This window comes from Oncorhynchus gorbuscha, linkage group LG10, assembly GCF_021184085.1.
Source record: "Oncorhynchus gorbuscha isolate QuinsamMale2020 ecotype Even-year linkage group LG10, OgorEven_v1.0, whole genome shotgun sequence".
In the NCBI taxonomy this organism is placed as follows: Eukaryota; Metazoa; Chordata; class Actinopteri; order Salmoniformes; family Salmonidae; genus Oncorhynchus; species Oncorhynchus gorbuscha.
Genome location: NC_060182.1, coordinates 68,448,378 through 68,463,618, shown reverse-complemented (window position 1 = coordinate 68,463,618; position 15,241 = coordinate 68,448,378). Strand labels below are relative to the sequence as shown.

The 15,241-nt window shown below is 43.5% G+C and overlaps 1 pseudogene; it reads left to right on the top strand.

Annotated features, from left to right (window-relative positions):
* The first annotated feature begins 173 nt into the window (after positions 1 to 173).
* LOC124046925 overlaps positions 174 to 15,241 on the top strand; it is a 32,902-nt pseudogene continuing 17,834 nt past the window's right edge.

Sequence of the window (15,241 nt, the reverse complement as noted above, 5' to 3'; positions counted from 1 at the left end):
GGAAATTCATACTACAGAATAGTAGGCTGATATACAGCCAATACAGTAGGTGGCGGCATGCACCTATAACATTTGTTTGTGGAGCGCCATAATACCAAAGACGAAGAAGGCCGCCTACCATTAAGATCCGGTCTATTTTTTAACAGGGTGGGTCTCTCATAGGTGCCAATGCCTAGTTCTTGACAGTATAAGAACCATAAAAATAAAATGAGAGTGGGATGTATCGCTTCCTCTTACGCCTCTGGCTACAGTGTTGCAACAATGCTGTAAGTTCAACGTTTTCGAACCAGATACAATGTCAATCGCGTAACTTTATTCAATATTGATAATGTAATGTTTGGAAGTAACAAAAGACGAGTGTTACGTCGTAGTTAAATCGCCTCGATATTTAGAGAGGGGTGTGTGCGCGAAACATGAATGCCCAAGTAGCGCAGCTAGGATGAGTTGTCATGTGCGGGCGACTATTCTGTACAACAGGAAAACGAACTAGAAGCGCTTGCGTCAACTTTTGGAGAATATTTGAATGCTCTGCGTAATAACCATCCATGGAAGGTTGGCACACTTTCAACACAATTGATTTATGAATAGATAGTAGCAACTTTTTGCCAAAAAAGTTGAATCGGTAAAAGAGCCGTTCACCTGGCTCCCTGATTAGCATACTGTTACTACTTATTTTTGAGGTCAAAACAACGTTTTTCCGCAGATAAATTACAAAATAATTGTCGAAAGAGTGAATCCTCACTGAAGAAAAAATAAATAGTGGAGAGGGCGTAGTAGAATAAATCTAATAATTTGTCCAGGTAAAACAATATTTGAAGGAGCATTTCACGATCTGACAATGGTAGCCTATCGTTTGCGCTTTACATTGTAGATTTGCAGTTTTGTAAAGCATTTTGAACGAATAGCTGTTTTGGAGCCAAATGAGCCGGCTCTTTTACCTGAACACTTTTACGTGAACAGAGCCAAATGAGGCGACTCACCGATAAGACTCGGAATGTCCATCACTATTGCTTACTTGCAGAAGCAAAGTTGTGCTAATTACACAAACGCCATGCATGTTACATTTACATTTAAGTCATTTAGCAGACGCTCTTATCCAGAGCGACTTACAAATTGCATGTCTATCCGTGGCTAGGTTTCCATGATCCTCTGTTGTTTTCTCCTCATCAAAATCAAAAGACCACTAGATGTATACATGTGCCTGCGACCTAATGGACTATGCAATGGGAAGGGAAGTTATGTGACAGTGGACCTGCAGGTCCAATGCCCACCTACGTTCCCTGATGTGTGAGTATCGTTACTCAATCCATCAATGGGATGGATATGTCATAGAATATCCCTTTCCCGAGATGCAGATGTTTATAATGTTGCACACGATTGCTTAGTATACACCTCTGGCATTAGGAAGACTGTATGACCCCTATCATGACTCCAATGATATTACATTAAGTTGGGTGATACCACATACAGTGCCTTCAGAAAGAATTCACACCCCTTGACTTTTTCCACATTTTGTTGTTACAGCCTGAATTTTAAAAATGGATTGCAATTGAGACTGTGTGCAATAATAGTGTTTAACAAGACCTTTGAATGACTACCTCATCGCTGTACCCCACACATAAAATTATCGTTAAGGTCCTTCGGAGGAGCAGTGAATTTCAAACACAGATTTGACCACAAAGACCAGGGAGGTTTCCCAATGCCTCGCAAAGAAGGTCACCTATTGGTAGATGGGTACAAATAAAAATAAATACGCAGTCTTTGAGTATCCCTTTGAGCAAGGTGAAGTTATTAATTACTCTTTGGGTGGTGTATCAATACACCCAGTCACTACAAAGATACAGGCGTCCTTCCTAATTCAGTAACTCAATCGCTCAGGGATTTCACCACGAGGCCAGTGGTGACTTTGAAACAGTTATAGAGTTTAATGGCTGTGAGAACTGAGGATGTATCAACAACATTGTGTTTACTCCACAATACTAACCTTTTTAAAATTTATATTTACCTTTGTTTAACCAGGCAAGTCAGTTAAGAACAAATTCTTATTTTCAATGACGGCCTAGGAACAGTGGGTTAACTGCCTGTTCAGAGGCAGAATGACAGATTTGTACCTTGTCAGCTCGGGGGTTTGAACTTGCAACCTTCCGGTTACTAGTCCAATGCTCTAACCACTAGGCTAAGTGAAAAGAAGGAAGCCTGTACAAAGTGAAAATATTTGAAAACATACATCCTGGTTGCAATAAGGCACTAAAGTAAAACTTCAAAACATTTGGCAAAGAAGTGAACTTTATGTCCTGAATACCAAGTATTATGTTTAGGGCAAATCCAACACAACACATCACTGAGTATTTTTGTCATATTTTCAAGCATGGTGGTGGCTGCATCATGTTATGTGTATGCTTGTCATTGGCAAGGACTAGGGAGTTTTTTTTAGAAGAAAAATAAACTGAATAGAGCTAAGCACAGGAAAACCTGGTTGAGTCTGCTTTCCAACAGGCACTGGCTTTCAGCAGGACAATAACCTAAAACACAAGGCCAAATATTCACTGGAGTTGCTTGCCAAGACGACATTGACTGTTCTTGAGTAGTTAGTTTTGACATAAATCGGCTTGAAATCTACAGCAAGACTTGAAAATGTCTGTAGCCATGATCAACAACCAACTTGACAGAGCTTGAAAAAAAATAAAAATAGAATAATGTTCAAATATTTCACAATCCAGGTGTGCAAATCTTAGACTTACCCAGAAAGACTCACAGCTGTAATTGCTGCCAAAGGTGATTCTAACATGTATTAACTCAGGGGTGTGAATACTTATGAAAATTAGATTTCTGTATTTCATTTTAAATAAATTTGCACAAATTTCTAAGAACATGTTTTCACTTTGTCATTATAGGGTATTGTGTGTGTAGATGGGTGAGAATTCAATTGAATCAATTTTGAATTCAGGCTGTAACACAACAAAATTTGGAATAAGTCAAGGGGTATGCATACTTTCTGAAGGCACTGTAGCTGTATGCCGCCTGAGGCAAATGCCCTGACAATAGCCTCTAATACTGCCCAATGCTGGCCAAATGCTCTGTCTAAACATAAATATGCCTCGCTCATGATTTGGAAACCTTTGGAACTTTTTAACTTTCATATGAGCGTTTTTCAAATACAGAAGATGAACCTACTGTACGCAGTTTAGCAAAGTTACTCCCGACTGTATTTTGAAAAACGCAATCCAGACGGAAATGTTAAATGGAATGGCCCAATGGAAATGCGAGCAGCAAGGTGGGACGATGTTACATGGCCTAGGCTGTGTGAAAACAAAGCCGGATGCAACTTTGCTAAACTGCGTACATAAGTGTATCTTATGGTTTCCAAAAACATATTGCAAGTGAAGATTAGCAATGTTTCTAAGCATTAAAACAGAGCGTTGGGACATGGAGCCAGCTGTGGTCCATACCTTCAGGTGCGAACCCAAGAGGGGGACCTGCTGTAAGCCCCCTTGTTACCTTGTTCTGGAGAGCTAGGCACAAATGTACAGTCAACGTGTCTTTTGGTTTGGTACCATCGCCTGACAATCCTTTTTTAAGCAAAATGTTATAGATGTATAGCAATCATTCACGTTTGCTTGGGCGACAGACCTCCAGAGTTTGAGCTGAAGCATGCCAAACGTCTCTCCAATGACAACCTCCAGAGCCTCCAGACACCGCTCACTAAAACGGCTGCAGAGCCATGTGGGGAGGTGAGATAGACATATACAGGCAGACAGACGGATGCCTACAGACAAATTCACTCTGAACCAAACATGTAGATCTGAATAGTTTATCTACTCGTAGTTTGGAGTAGATGACCCATGAAATCCTGTGCCATTTTGCAATGGCCGCATCTCTGACAGAAAATATTTTTTGTCCCATCATCACCCCTCTCTTCCCCCAGGTGATGATCTATGAGCTGGCCGACCATGTCCAGGGGTTCCTGAGTGAACACAACAAGCCTCCGTCCAGCTCCTTTCATGAGGAGATGATGAAGGACCAGCGGCTGCAGCAGGAGAGGCTAGCCCTGGAGGAGCAGGAGAAACTGGACCAACGCCGCAGTAAGGAGGAGCAGATGGTGAGGATGCATGCATGCTTATACACGCACTACACGCACGCACACACTTCCTGTCCTCCTCACTGTACCTCTCAACTCATTCTTGTCTAAAGCAATTTGAGATTATGGCTGAAATCCAAAGGAGAGGAGAGGAGAAAGGGAAAAAAGACATTGCCAAACAGGTGCCTTCATAATCTTCATATGTGTACATTTTGCAAACTCGTGCTGTTTTAGTAGATAAGCAATTCTTATTATTCCTCTGGGAAATGGATCGGAATTATTAGTTATGTATGTTTTTAGGCTAATGATCATCAATGAATATATTATTTAAAACCATGTTCCATTAGACCTGAAATGCACCTTTTAATAATCATAAAAATAAAAAAAATGCAAAACAGAACCTGAAATAAACATTTGATTTAACCATATTCTGGCTTTGTGACTGTCCAGGAGCGCCTTGAGAGTATAGACCAGCCTGCTGTAGACAGTTCTGTATTGGGCAGCTCATCGTATTCCCCTGGGCCTCCACCTGAGCTTACTGAGCCCAGAAGAGGGACCAACCCCCGGACACTGACCAACTCCAACACCCGCCACAGGCACGGGACAGCCATGTGTAAATAATATTTAGCTCTGTGCCTGAACTTAGCTAACACTGCATGCTGTTTTTGTTGTAACCAGACGGGACACATACAGGGAGGATAGCCCATGCTCACAGGAAGTGCTTTACTTCAGCAACAGTACCCTTGGGGATCTCTTGGTGCACAGAGGAAAGTGCCTCGGTAAGAGCTTAAAATTCCCTGTAAATCTCATTATGGTCTGCATTGTAGTTTACTGTACTGTCAGTGTTGAGTTGTGTGCCTCAATATGCTATGTGTCTGTCTCTCTGGCAGGGGAGAGTGTGAGGCTTGGCCGTAATGTTTATAATGCTTTCGACGCGTATACGAGTGGATCCTACGCTGGAACAAGAAGATTGGCAAATTCTTCACCAGTGAGGAAAAGGGGAATATTGACAATTGTAAAAAGAAGGTGAATAATTCCTAGCTTAGATCCTGCCATCAGATGTAGTACTAATAGATAGGCCTACACACTAAGCAGTACCATCTGCCCATTTCTTTATAGATCCACGGTGCTGCGAGTGAGCTGAACTCCCTGCTGAAGTTGAAACACCCTAACCTGGTGCCCTACCAGGCCCTGAGCTCCAGTGAGAGGGATGACTGCCTGGTGGTGAACCTGCTGGTAGAGCATGTGGGGGTCAGCAGCAGTCTGAGCCAGAGCCTGGCTAGCCAGACCGCCATCCCCCTGAAGCGCCTCCGCCTGTTTACCACCCAGCTCCTGGCTGCCCTTGACTACCTCCACTCCAACTCTGTTGTCCACAAACAGCTGGGCGCCTCCAGCGTGCTTCTGGACCACCTGGGCAACGTGCGACTCACAGACTACAGCCTCTCCAAGAGACTGGGCGACCTCTGCAAGGAGGACATCTTTCAGCAGGTCCGCGTGCTCTTTTGTGAGGACACGCTGCCCACCTAGGCTTGGAAGTAAGGGGACGTGTGGAGCCTGGGGCTGAAGCTGCTGGCACTTAGCCAGGGCGAGGAGGTCAGGGAGTTCCCGGTGTCTGTGCCCACCAGCTTGCCCGCTGACTTCCTCAACAGGTATGCCTGCCTGACAAGAACCATCCATTCAGTTTGGCCAGACAGCTAGTCTCGGTGTCGGCCAGACAGCTAGCCTCATCCACTCCCATGCCTGGACCTCACATTTTTATGTTGGCAATTAAAACTTTCATTTTTCGTGTGGTTAAATTCTAAATGAAAATGTTTTTTTTGTTTTTTTTACAGATTTTGACTCAATAGCACATGGTTTTTGAATGGTTAGCTAGATGATTTAGGGAACTTCTCCGCTTTTCTATTCAGTTGATGAAAACGATACACAGTGAACACACAGCTTCATTTAGATGTATTTAACCTTCCTGTACCTTTTTGACGTATTGTCATTCCACCATGGACTGTGTGTTAATCAGGGCTTGGCTGTCAGAGCTCGTCCTCTGTATTTGGGTGCCAATCTTAATGTACTGCTGTGTGGATACAGAGTAACACAATGTGGACCAGAGGATTAGATGTTGATGTGCCACTCCAGGAATGTCAGCTCTGTTCTTTTGGAAGTTTCCATGCTAAATGCACCATTCTCTGTTCTGTGTGGTAGGTGTGTGTGTCTGAATGATGCTGACCGCTGGAACACCCAGCAGCTGTTGGACCACCCCTTCCTCAACCCTCCACCTCCGAAGACCCATCCACAGTGCCAGGACGCTAGTCCAGAAGGTGACAACTGTGTTCAGATCAGGGCCACTAGATATTTTCAGTCTCCAAGACTATAATGTTGTGAAAAAATGGTTGCCTTTTTTTAAGAGGCTTGATTCACTACAGTGGGGCAAAAAAAGTATTTAGTCAGCCACCAATTGTGCAAGTTATCCCACTTAAAAAGATGAGAGAGGCCTGTAATTTTCATCATAAGTACGCTTCATCTATGACAGACAAAATGAGAAAAAAATCCAGAAAATCACATTGATTTTTAATGAATTTATTTGCAAATTATGGTGGACAATAAGTATTTGGTCAACAAAAACAAGCAAGATTTCTGGCTCTCACAGACCTGTAACTTCTTCTTTAAGAGGCTCTTCTGTCCTCCACTCGTTACCTGTATTAATGGCACCTGTTTGAACTTGTTATCAGTATAAAAGACACCTATCCACAACCTCAAACAGTCACACTCCAAACTCCACTATGGCCAAGACCAAAGAGCTGTCAAAGGACACCAGAAACAAAATTATAGACCTGCACCAAGCTGGGAAGACTGAATCTGCAATAGATAAGCAGCTTGGTTTGAAGAAATCAACTGTGGGAGCAATTATTAGGAAATGGAAGACATACAAGACTACTGATAATCTCCCTCGATCTGGGGCTCCACGCAAGATCTCACCCCGTGGGGTCAAAATGATCACAAGAAAGGTGAGCAAAAATCCCAGAACCACACGGGGGGACCTAGTGAATGACCTGCAGAGAGCTGGGACCAAAGTAACAAAGCCTACCATCAGTAACACACTATGCCGCCAGGGACTCAAATCCTGCAGTGCCAGACGTGTCCCCCTGCTTAAGCCAGTACATGTCCAGGCCCGTCTGAAGTTTGCTAGAGAGCATTTGGATGATCCAGAAGAAGATTGGGAGAATGTCAGATGAAACCAAAATATAACTCTTTGGTAAAAACTCTACTCGTCATGTTTGGAGGACAAAGAATGCTGAGTTGCATCCAAAGAACACCATACCTACTGTGAAGCATGGGGGTGGAAACATCATGCTTTGGGGCTGTTTTCTGCAAAAGGACCAGGACGACTGGTCCGTGTAAAGGAAAGAATGAATGGGGCCATGTATCGTGAGATTTTGAGTGAAAACCTTCCATCAGCAAGGGCATTGAAGATGAAACGTGGCTGGGTCTTTCAGCATGACAATGATCCCAAACACACCACCCGGGCAACGAATGAGTGGCTTCGTAAGAAGCATTTCAAGGTCCTGGAGTGGCCTAGCCAGTCTCCAGATCTCAACCCCATAGAAAATCTTTGGAGGGAGTTGAAAGTCTGTGTTGCCCAGCAACAGCCCCAAAACATCACTGCTCTAGAGGAGATCTGCATGGAGGAATGGGCCAAAATACCAGCAACAGTGTGTGAAAACCTTGTGAAGACTTACACAAAACATTTGACCTCTGTCATTGCCAACAAAGGGTATATAACAAAGTATTGAGATACAACTTTTGTTATTGACCAAATATTTATTTTCCACCATAATTTGTAAATAAATTCATTCAAAATCCTACAATGTGATTTTCTGGATTTTTTTCTCCTAATTTTGTCTGTCATAGTTGAAGTGTACCTATGATGAAAATGTACAGGCCTCTCATCTTTTTAAGTGGGAGAACTTGCACAATTGGTGGCTTTTTTGCCCCACTGTACGTAGAATTGTAACGGCTGTATTCTGTCCTCCCAGACATTGGTGATGACTTTGCGTCGTCGGTCATCCCTCACAGTCATATCCTCAATGCTCCGTTCAGCACTGGGCTACAGAGGCAGTTCTCATGCTACTTCAATGAGTTTGAGGAGTTACAGTTGCTGGGGAAAGGAGCTTTTGGTGCCGTTATCTAGGTAACCCGTGTTTTAATATAGCATAGCTTTCCCTTTCATTAAGTCCATGGTTATTGTTCACATAATGTTTGTCTCCTGACCCATCTTTTTGTCTCTTTCCATCCTCTCGTTATGTGCAGGTCCAGAACAAGCTGGATGGATGTTACTATGCTGTGAAGCGTATCCAGGTGAACCTGGCCAGTAAGCAGTTCCGTAGGATCAAAGGTGAGGTGACGCTGCTGTCACGCCTCAACCATGAGAACATCGTCCGCTACTACAACGCGTGGATCGAGAGGCACGAGACCCCCTCCACGGGAATACCGAGCTCAGACAGCACAGAGCCCCGGCGCACAGCGGAGAAACTGCCTCAGGTCCGAGCCCCTTCTCTGGGCCCCAATGAGCTGGGAATCGGCATGCTTGACAACATGGAGGGTAACGCCTCACCCCCTGCCCCGGCGAGCTCGGTGGAGTGGAGCACCTCCATCGAGAGGTCATCTAGCGCCAAGTGCAGTGGTCACGAGTCCAGCGACGAAGATGATGATGTTTTCTGTGCCTCGTTCCTGTGAGTTCTCCTAAGGCATTAGAACTATTGGAGTGTGCTGTACAAAATAGTCTTGACGGTATAGTAGCATCTATCGGAGGTTCGTTTCATGTCGTATATGCTCTGTGAACTTGATATATGGAACTAAAATGATTTACTTTTAGTATTTGTTTTGATTTGTTTGCGTCTAGCCCTTCAAACAGTGACTCAGAGAGTGACAATTTTTGACAATGGAGGTGGCAGCATATCCCAGGTTAGTGTTTGTGACCTGATTCAGAATCGTAGGCATTTGAAGTATAGCCATAGAGAAAGCACTGTGTATGGAGAAAGGCAAGATCCATGATTGGCTAAGATAATGAATGGAGACGATAGAGATATTACATCCGGGAGGACAATGCCATACTGACATGTGCTTTTACATGTGAATTCTTAAAGAAATGGGTGGGGCTAATGCATAAGAGATTGTGAACGATGCTTAATAGGGGCGTAAACAAAGAAGAGCTCTCTGGAAAGCGTGAAAATCATTCTCCTACTTTTCTCCAAAGTGGGATAACAAGTTACTCAGATTTCAAAGAAGCATAACTTTCCCATGTTTCCCCTCGACTACGTGATATACCATTTTGGAGCTCTGAGTGGACTTGTGTAAAAACAAAAAAAGCCGATCTTGAAAAGTTGACAAAAGCTCACCTTGAATTCAGTCACATATATTATCACCAAGTTGTGTGTTACTTTCATCAACTGAATCAATGTAACCACCATCCCTCAGGACGAGCCAAGCAATAGAATGGGTGGTGACACGATAGAGAGCACAGACTCTCTTTACCTTTACATCCAGGTTAAGCTCCGTTCACTAGCACTCAACTAATACCCCACTAGAGGACACTGTTCTTTGTCTAATATCTAACCTGTGTTCTCTCCTCCCTCCAGATGGAATACTGTGAAAAAATCACTTTAGGAGACACCATTGACCAGGGCTTCCATCAGGACAACAGTCGCCTGTGGAGGTTCTTCAGGGAGATCCTGGATGACCTGGCCTACATCCACCAACAGGTGTGTCTGTGAACCCTCCCTAATTAGTGTTCTCCTCAGAGTGTATTGCAGGGTTCAATGTCTGCTTTAGGGTGTGGAACAGAGATGTAACGTAACGAGCCGAGACTTTGAGGAGAGAGGTGGGACTGTCCTGTCACATTCGGTTAGGAAGGAGGGATTCCAGGACAGTCACTGCTTGTGATTCTACTGTTTCACTCCAAGTATCTGCTAATTCTTCAGATCCCTATGTCAAAAGTTTTTCTATGTTCATAGTGGGAATTGAAGTGGGATATCATTTGTCCTGTAGGAATTGATGATGACTCATTCTCCACCTTTGCAAAATTGTATCTATGGGAATTTAGAATTTATTCATAGTGTTTTTTGAAATGTGTTTGATGCAAAATTGTTTTGAAGGACCCTCTTCTCTTTTTCTCACACACTCAAATGTTTTGGTATGCATGTTCCTTCCTTGCAAGCTGTCAAAGCACAGCTTAGAACAACAATGATGGCATGCATGTGACATGCTTTCAGCAATGGTTCCAATTAGCACTAATTGATCACCTCCATCCTTCCAACAGGGGATGAGTCATCGAGACCTCAAGCCTGTCAACATTTTCTTGGACGCTCAGGACCACGTGAAAATTGGAGACTTTGGCCTGGCCACAGACCATCCTGCTAGTGTGGTATGCCTTAATGTCCTCGGGTTCCGCTGTCTCCTGGTGATGGAGATTCATTAACTGATACCTTGAAGTTCATGTTGAGGTCTCTAAAGCCGTGTTCTCAAGTCGAGTCCCAAGTAGATCGGGTCGAGTCTCTTTAAGTCAGCTAAAAAATAATCTATACATGCAATGACTTGTTCAATGACAAATCTTTGTCTGTTTATTGAGGCTACCAGACAGCCCTTTTCATTGTCTATAACACATTTAGATGATGTAATAATGTTAATAACAAATTCCAAAGGCAAGCTTCATAAGTCATTTATAATTTTCAAGCAATTTTGACATACCAGAAGACCACTAAGGCCTATGCTAGTAATTGCTGCTTGATGCTCCATTTCTGGTGAGCTTGTAATGTAAACAGTTAGTATTCTTGATCACCAACATTATTTTGAGCTGTATATTTATGGCAATCCTCTCGCCTACATTTTGATGATTACACTGCGCCCAATCCTATAGCTGTACAGCAAATCAGCAATCTGTTTGCTAGCTCAGTAGTTAACAAACTTTTTTTCTCTCGCAACCCCCAAAAAGCAGTGTTCAATGTTTGCGACCATGCACGCACAACAGCTGGACAAATGTAACTTCTTATTATAGCCATAAACGCTGATGCATTTTCAGGCTGAAGAAATTCGGCTTGTCACCAAAAGCACTCACAAACTTCTACAGATGCACAATCGAGAGCATCCTGGCGGGCTGTATCACCGCCTGGTACGGCAACTACCCTCTCCAGAGGGTAGTGAGGTCTGCACAACGCATCACCGGGGGCAAACTACCTGCCCTCCAGGACACCTACACCACCCAATGTTACAGGAAGGCCATAAAGATCATCAAGGACAGGCGAGGTCAGTACAGGTGTATCAAAGCTGGGACCGAGAGACTGAAAAACAGCTTCTATCTCAAGGCCATCAGACTGTTAAACAGCCACCACTAACATTGAGTGGCTGCTGCCAACACACTGACACTGACTCAACTCCAGCCACTTTAATAATGGGAATTGATGGGAAATTATGTAAATATATCACTAGCCACTTTAAACAATGCTACCTTATATAATGTTACTTACCCTACATTATTCATCTCATATGCATACGTATATACTGTACTCTATATCATCGACTGCATCCTTATGTAATACATGTATCACTAGCCACTTTAACTATGCCACTTTGTTTACATACTCATCTCATATGTATATACTGTACTCGATACCATCTACTGTATCTTGCCTATGCTGCTCTGTACCATCACTCATTCATGTATTCTTATGTACATATTCTTTATCCCCTTACACTGTGTATAAGACAGTTGTTTTGGAATTGTTAGTTAGATTACTTGTTGGTTATTACTGCATTGTCGGAACTAGAAGCACAAGAATTTCGCTACACTCACATTAACATCTGCTAACCATGTGTATGTGACAAATTTGATTTGATTTGAAATGCAAGATACAGAAATAAACTGTTTTTCGGCCTGCATTTGTAGTTGTCATTTCCAATGCTCATTGCCATCTGAACTGGGCAAGCACTTTTCTTCCTCACAAATACCATCATTAATTCACCAAAATATATTATCATCCCATAATGCAATGTTACAGCTATCTTTAGACATATAGCCAGCCAGTAGCCACCCTAACTAGGCCTAAATGAAACAGGAAATGATCAATTAAATAATATAGGCCTACATAAACAAGTGCTTTCTGGTCCATAATCTCTGGATATGCAAGCCTGCCTTTGTGCCAATGCTGATGACTGGTCATTGGTCAACGGTCAACAATCAAGGCAATTTCAAGTCATCAGTCACAAGTCTAAATCTAACCATGATGGTGTTTCCGACAGCTCAGTGTAAACAAGCAAAACTGTAGGGTCGGAATCTTCTGGCAAAAGTGGAACGTTGACGCTTTAAAAAAGCCCTATATGTCAGCCCAGAAGTGCAAGGAAATACCAACGCCACTTACAACCAGGCAAGAAATATGAATGGAACACACACCAACGTCAATTCAGAAGAATAAAATAAAGATTTTAAGAAACTGTCTCAGAACAATCATTCATCCAAAAATGTAATCTCAAAAGTAGTCTAGGAATTATAATATCTTGTAATGAATTAAGGGCCTTGACTCCTGGGTGGAGCATAGACTAGTGTCCTCTATCTGTTTAGAGGTAGTTTAACAGTGTTACTGTATCCTCACTAGGAAATATATAATTCAGGATTGATTGTATATACCAGATGTAAAGGGAAGAGGGCTCATCCTGTGATCTGTGTTTCTCCTTAGAAAGTGGATCTGTTTAGCTTGGGTATTATCCTGTTTGAGATGTCCTACCGACCCATGACCACCGGCTCTGAATGAATCTCAGTCCTGAGCCAGCTGCAAATGGTCAGTCTGTCCAGCACAGAGAACACAGACTGAGGCGGGGGGGCCACGAGAAGGGTCTCACTCCTTTATCACTGTCCCATTACTCTGTCATTCCACTCTGCAGGAGGACATCAACTTCCCTGAAGATTTCCCTGAGTATAAGAGTGGAACGCAGGTGAGGAAGGACGTATTCAATTCATGTTACACAAGTTATACTCTTAGTTTCACACAACTTCAATGAGCTATGTAGAAGTAGTAGTTCACTTGATCGTTCCACAATGGGAAGTTGTTAACGAAACCAAACTGAGTGACATTACACAGTATAGGCAGTTTGACTTTGATAGACTGATCCCTAGCCCGGTGTCTTATCTCAGATGAAGGTTATTGGCCGGCTGCTGAACCATGACCCGGCCCTGCGTCCCACGGCCCAGGAGCTCCTGAAGAGTGATCTGCTGCCCCCGCCCCAGATGGAGGAGTCGGAGCTCCACGAGGTCCTGCAGCACACCATGGCTAATGTCAATGGCAAGGCCTACCGCACCATGGTCAACCAGCTGTTCTCCCAGATCACCTCCCCCGTCATGGACTACACCTACGATATCGACCTCCACAAGGTACCAGGCCTACTGCTCCGGGCAAGTTACCAGGCCTACCCACTGACGCAGTGGAGCAGACCCTCAAACCTGGCCTAGCGGACTACCACACAAACACAACCCAAAGCTAACCAGACATGAAAACTTGGGCATCACTGTCCTCTCTACAACATCATAGCATCTCAAACCATTGTTTGTGACAGACCGGTATTGAAGAAATTGTTGAACGCAGAATAGAGTGGTCTAATAGTCCAAAGTAGGAAGAGCTACCCATCTCCTCCTGTAGGTGTCACTGTAGACACAGTAATGATGCTGCTTCTGTGATCATACAGATCTCCTGTCATCTGGTTCACATAATGGCGGGACTGTTTGAGCTTTCATCGATGCCTTTTGATTCCTAACAGACTGCGTTTTGTTTTGCTGCAGGGCAACTTTAATTTCAACAGTGCCAGATTGCAACCGTATGTGTACGAAACAATCACCAGGATCTTCAAGAAACATGGTGAGTCCAGATTCAGACTCTTATTTTAAGAGCTGAAGTTGTTTACTCTCTTGGGCAAATGACTTGACCCATTCCACTTTAAAGTTGCTGCTATGAAGACCTCACTGGGGCCTTGACTTGAACATCTGTTCATATACAGTACCAGTCAAAAGTTTTAGAACACCTACTCATTCAAGGGTTTTTCTTTATTTTTACTATTTTCGACATTGTAGAATAATAGTGAAGACATCAAAACTATGAAATAACACATGGAATCATATAGTAACCACAAAAGTGTTAAACAAATCCAAATATATTTTAGATTCTTCAAAGTAGCCACCCTTTGCCTTGATGACAGCTTTGCACACGATGAACCCCAGTTTCAACTGTACTGGGCAGATGGGAGACTGCATGAACGGCGTTGTGTGGGCGAGAGGTTTGCTGATTCCAGTGTTGTGAACAGAGTGCCCCATGGTGGGGTTATGTTATGGGAAGGCATAAGCTACGGGCAACGAACACAATTGCATTTTATCAAGGGCAATTTGAACGCACAGCGACGCCGTGACGAGATCCTGTGGCCCATTGCCATACCATTCATCCGCCGCCATCACCTCATGTCTCAGCATGATAATGCACAGCCCCGTGTCGCAAGGATCTGGACACAATTCCTGGAAGCTGAAAATGTCCCAGTTCTTCCATGGCCTGCATACTCACCTGACATGTCACCTATTGAGCATGTTTGGGATGCTCCTGTCAATATCCAGAAACTTCACACAGCCATTAAAGAGCGGGACAGCATTCCACAGACCACAATCAACAGCCTGATCAAGTCTATGCAAAGGAGATGTCATGAGGCAAATGGTGGTCACACCAGATACTGACTGGTTTTCTGATCCACGCCCTACCTTTTTAAAGTATCTGTGACCAACAGATGCATATCTGTATTCCCAGTCATGTGAAATCCATAGATTAGGGCTTAATGGATATATTTCAACTGACTGATTTCCTTACAAACTGTAACTTAGTCAAATCTTTGAAATTGTTGCATTTTGCGTTTATAATTTGTTCAGTGTATGCTGAACTTATTATCATACATTTACATTAGTGTCTCTGTGGCTGTCTTTCCAGGGGCTGTACGTCTCCAGACCCCCCTGCTCCTCCCCAGGAACAGGAAGCTGTATGAAGGCAGTTAGCCTTCTTGCTTGATGGACCACAGTGGCATGCTGGTCACCTTGCCCTACGACCTCCGGGTGAGCATCAGGAAGCAGGAAGTACTACACGCTCCGTTAAC